Below are 6,068 nucleotides of genomic sequence, written 5' to 3' on the forward strand. Positions count from 1 at the left end.
ACAATCACAAATAAATATACGATATATTTGTTTTATTTAATAATAGGTCTCAGAAGACTTCGTATAAGAAACAAAAATAAAATCCCGATTTAATTCAAGAGAAATATTGATACGAAATATAAAAGAAATGTGCTTTATTAATTATAATATCGTATGCAAGGGCGAACTCAACAAAAGATCGAGAGAATTTGAATAAAAATGAAAGAAAGAGTAGAAGCTTATATCCGTGAAAATGAATACAACAGTCATTATTTATAGGCGAATAAAGAATCATCTCTTGGACACGTGTTGATCCGCACGTCCTCGTCACGATGTAGATTGGTCAAGTCTCAGATCTGGTCTTCTCGGCAAGGTTCCAGTTTGACTACGACTTCGTTTTTTTATTGGACCAACGCGGGCGATCTGTTCTCCTTTCCAGTGAGATGAGCTTGGGCTTTTTTTTTAAAGTTCGACTGAATCACTTATTGGGCTTTGGCCGAACTAAAGCTCAAAAAATAATGAAAATTTATTTTTATACCCCCACAAGCGATATCCCCTTCGAGATCAAAAGAAAGGCGACCGTCCACCCATCTCACGACGCATATACTCGGACCTCTCCGGGGTGCGTGTGTCGCAAATGTAATGCAAAAATTTGAATCAATAGTAACTTTTCAGAACAATGATGTATATGTTCCCTACTCGAAAAAAAAACATGAATGTTGTCGCACGAAAATGAACAACTATTGAATACCTCGGGCGATTAGATCCAAGGCCTGAGCAAGTGATTGTTGGAATCGATCTAGGCTTTGAGAAAATAATTAACGCTTCGGTAAGCGGCGGAATTTTAAAAATTTTCTTTTACAAGTAAAACAGTTTTTACTAACCTAGACAAGTGCAAGTACATGTAATTAAAAACAAATATGAGCTAGAAGTTTACTAACCTTTCTTGAAGCTTGAACTTTGAAGAAGCTTGTGGAAAGTTTGCAACGCTCGTCTCCCCTCGCAGCACGTCTCTCTTCCTTTCCTCGGCACCTCGAGCAACCACGAAAGTTTCTATCACTAAATCACTCGAAAAGAAGGAATCAGTGAGTGGGCACTTTTAAACACTACGACTTAAGAACGAGTCTCAAAGTCGCAGAGCTAAACCCTAGGTCAAGTGAGGACCTAGGTGCCAAAACAAAATCGAAAATAACTAGAGAGAGAGAGAGAGGATTTCGGCCAAGTTCTAGAGAGAGAGTCTCTCAATCTCTAAAACTTCGAATGAATGAAATGTGAGGAATGAGGCTCCTATTTATAGGAGGAGGATTACCTTCAAAAGGTAGTTTCCTCTTTTCCTATTGCCTTGCACGTCCAACATGCCTCATGAAGGCTTAGGATTTGTTTCCTCATTTGATTTCCTCTTAGTTGGCCCAAAATGCACTTTCCTTCTTAAGGAAATTTGTTTCCCCTTTTTCTTTTGGCAAGTATCTTCATACATCAATGCACAAAATAAACTCTCTTTCCCACTATGGCATGAACGAAATTCAGCCTTATTTTCCTTGGGTTGGACGAAATTTGAGCTTCTAGAAGGAGCTTCTAGATGTTTCTTCATTTGGTCATGACAACCTAAGAAAAGCCCATTAAGAATTTTCAAGTAAAATTCTATGAAATGAAATTAATCCTCAAGGCCCAATTACACTAATATGGCTGAGTAATATTTATTTCATTTGTCATCATATGACAATGTCAAAAAAATTTATTGACATCTTTTTTCGTCCTATGTCCAAAAAGACAAAAATACCCTTTTGACAATTTTCGTAAAACTGTCTCGTTCTTGTTTTGACTTAGCTTCCAGTTTAACTATTCCTATCGATGTGATTCGTGACAGTGACCTCATGGACCCAAATGAACAAAGCTTGAGCTAAACACTTGGACTCAAAAGTTCACAAACCTTTTCCAAGTTTAGCTTAATGCCAACTGACTCCACTAAAGAGTTGACACTGAAAATCTCTCGGTTCAAATGAATTTATTTTCTACTCAAGAATTCAACCTAATTATGATGAGCGGATCCACTGAATATTATCTATGTTTACCCTTCATGAATGTCATCAGCTAGTCGGGATTTACTAAATTACCATTTTACCCTTCTAGCTGTTATTTCCTCAACTCCTTTGTCGCTTGTGAATAAGTTAGAAACAATGTATTGACGAGGAGCTAACAAGTCACATTGTTTCATCCAAAAGAGTCAGGACTCAATTTGGACACTGGCCAGTTCATTTATTCACACTCCAAGGAACAAAGCATGAGGTGACATACATTGCATTTCAGCAATCTTGTACATGAATTCCATATCTATGAGAACTTCACAAAGTTACTCATGACAGACTCACAACTTAGTACCTCACCAATAGGCCTTGTTCGGAATCACATAGTGAGTCCGAAATTTGACTTTCTCAAATGAGAATACTAAGGTGTGAAATGGCATGTCTCATTTCAGGATTAAGGTAAGCATGATGCAATTCATACATAGTGACTTCGAGACATAAGAGGTTAAATGGTTTGTTCTTATATTGTCTCTAGAAGTGCACTGGTCAATTCAGTACCTTCGGAAGATACCTAGAAGAACTATAGAGTCTCCAACTCTCAATGCCTCATAACCAGACATCATAGATTCTTCTAACAATCATACTGAGGTCAATAGTCCTTTGACCCTAAGATTGCGAATATATCGTTTTAAGCAAACTACGAAGAGTTTGTTCATGCAAATCTACATTTGTCTCTTCGTAAGTTGTTAAGTTTGTTTATGGACTAAAAGACTAAGGTTTTATCATAAAGCTTCAAACAAAGAAAGAATGAATGAACGTTTCAACTTTATTAACGAATAAGCAATTACAAGCAAGGGTCTTCGTAAGACTATATGACATCAAATGTACATAAATAGACACTACTACTCTTCTTGTGGGCACCATTGACAACAAACTCCCACTTGACTCAAAGAAGATGTGAGTAGTCCTACATGCCTAATCCCTCTCGAAGTTGGTCGAAGACCATGTTCGCTAGGGCCTTGGTGAATAGATCTGCCAGAGATCTACTTCACCTCCACGTCTCCGCGTTGCGCGATCTCTCGAATCAAATGGTATTTCCTCTCAATATGCTTAGAGCGCTTATGGCTTCTAGGTTCATTTGAGTTAGCGACAGCCCCACTATTATCACAATAAAGGGTCATGGGCTCGTCGACGTTTGGAACAACTTCCAAATACTTAAGGAATTTTCTAAGCCATACAGCCTCTTTGGATGCTTCACAAGCAGCCACATATTCTGCTTTCATTGTGGAGTCAGCAATGCAAGATTGCTTAATACTTCTCCACACAACAGCTCCACCATTAAGGATGAACACAGATCCCGAAGTGGATTTCCTAGAATCCTTAGCCGCTTGAAAATCGGAGTCGGTATATCCCGTCATAGTCAGGTCAGTACCTGAGTATGTAAGCATCAAGTTCCCAGTTCTTCGAAGATACTTAAGAACATGCTTAACAGCATTCCAGTGCTCGGGTCCAGGGTTGGATTGGAAACGACTAACTACGCCAACGGCGAAACAAATGTCAGGTCTAGTGCAAAGCATAGAATACATGAGGCTTCCTACGGTAGAGGCGTAAGGAATCTTCCTCATGTCTTCAATCTCTTGTGCAGTCTTGGGAGACTGGTCCTTAGAGAGTGAAACTCCATGCCTAAAGGGTGTTTGACCCCTCTTGCAGTCTTGCATCGAGAAGCGATCCATCACCTTATCAATATAAGATGCTTGAGAGTGCGACAGGGTCCGGTTTTTCCTATCTCGAAAGATTTGGATCCCCAGAATGTACGCGGCTTCTCCTAGATCCTTCATATCGAATTGCTTTGCCAGCCAGACCTTAACCTCAGATAACTTACCCAAGTCATTACCAATGAGTAGTATATCATCGACATATAGTACCAGAAACACAACTTTACCTTCGTGTATTAACTTGTACACACAAGGCTCATCTATTGACTGTTCAAAGCCAAAGCTCTTTACAGTTTCATCGAATCTAATATTCCATGACCTAGATGCTTGCTTTAGTCCATAAATGGATTTAAGAAACTCACAAACCTTGGTCTCTTGACCTTTATCCATGAAACCGTCTGGTTGAGCCATGTAAATGCGCTCGTCAAGATTTCCATTCAGAAAGGCTGTCTTGACATCCATTTGCCAGATCTCATAGTCGAGAGCTGCAGCTATAGATAGGAGTATGCGGATGGATTTAAGCATCGCGACTGGCGAGAAGGTTTCTTCATAGTCAATCCCTTCTTGTTGGGTATAACCCTTCGCCACAAGTCGTGCTTTGAACGTCTTGACGTTCCCATCAGGACCCCTTTTCTTCTTGTATATCCACTTACACCCTACGGGTTTAATCCCTTCAAGAAGGTCTACAAGTTTCCAGACTTTGTTGACATACATCGAGTGCATTTCAACTTTCATGGCGTCAAGCCAAAGGTTTGATTCAGAACAAGCCATCGCTTGGCTATAGGAAACAGGGTCATCCATGTCGGAGACGGCTACAAGAGAGTCTCCATAAGACATGTACCTGTCAGGCTTTTGAGTAGCCCTCCCACTACGTCGAAGTACTACTTGACGAGATTCTGATGAGTTAGGTTGTGTTTCAGTTGGGGTAAGAACAGTTCTTACAGATGAGGTAGAAGCTTCCTCACCCAACTTTTCTTCAAGCACAATTTTGCTTCTAGGTTTCGCATCCTTCATGAAGTCCTCCTCAAGGAAACGAGCATTCGTGCTAACGAAAGTCTTATCGTCCTCGGGACTATAGAAAATGAAACCTTTGGTTTCCTTTGGATATCCCACAAACAGGCACAATTCTGACCTACTAGCCAACTTGCTAGTCTTTTGCCTTAGCACATGTGCAGGGCAACCCCAAACTCGGATGTGGCCCAAACTTACTTTACGGCTAGTCCATCTTTCATAAGGAGTACCAGGAACCGTTTTAGACGGAACTTGGTTCAGAATGTAAGCGGCTGTTTCGAGGGCATATCCCCAAAAGGAAAGCGGGAGTGATGAGTAACTCATCATCGATCTAACCATCTCCATAAGAGTTCGGTTTCTTCTCTCTGACACTCCGTTTTGTTGAGGTGTGCCAGGTGCGGTAAGCTGAGAAGCGATACCTTCTTCTTTAAGAAAGTCATCGAACTCTCCAGACATATACTCACCACCTCGATCAGATCGAAGGGTTTTGATCACTTTGCCAGTTTGCTTTTCCACTAAAGCCCTAAAGACCTTAAATACGTTAAAGGTCTCGGATTTGTGTTTGAGCAAATAGACAAACCCATATCGTGAGTAATCATCAGTGAAGGTAACGAAGTATTCGTATCCTCCACGTGCCTGTTGGCTGAGCGGACCACATACATCAGAATGTATTAGTTCCAGCAACTCAGTGGCTCTTCGACCTTTATCAGAGAAAGGTCGCTTAGTCATTTTTCCTTCTATGCAGGATTCACAATTAGGTAGTGAACCTATTGCAGAGGCTTGGAGTGGACCATCCCTCACAAGTCTCTTAATCCTTTCTAGACTGATATGACCAAGTCTTAAGTGCCATAGGTGTGTTGATTTTGTTAGATCGGAGGATTCAGAAAGTTTGATCCTCTTTGGCTCCCTAATTAGATCATTATCTATTTCGGTGTCTAAAAGAGAAGGTTGAGTGGGATAGATGTAGAAAAGAGCATTCTTCATACATGCATCAGTGACAAAAGAATTATCAGGAAACGAAATACGAATTCCATTCTTAATGAACTTTAAACAATAATCTTGCTCACGAAGACGAGCAACGGATATTAAGTTCTTCCCAAAGGTAGGAACAAAATAAACATTATTCAAGTTTAAAGTGCGGTCTTCAAAAGACAGCGTCACGGATCCCACAGCCTTTGCAGACACCAAGCTCCCATCACCCCATTTGAAACAGAACTCGCCTTCCTCTAAGCTTTTGGTTTTCTTGAAACCATTCAAGGAACAACAAATATGGTTAGTAGCAGCGGAGTCAATAATCCACGATGATACATTATCAGCTACTAAGCATGCTTCGGTAACT

The sequence above is a fragment of the Urtica dioica genome, chromosome 2 (genome assembly GCF_054948205.1).
Source record: "Urtica dioica subsp. dioica isolate 48M chromosome 2, U.dioica_male_clone48M_v1_H2, whole genome shotgun sequence".
Taxonomy (NCBI): domain Eukaryota; kingdom Viridiplantae; phylum Streptophyta; class Magnoliopsida; order Rosales; family Urticaceae; genus Urtica; species Urtica dioica.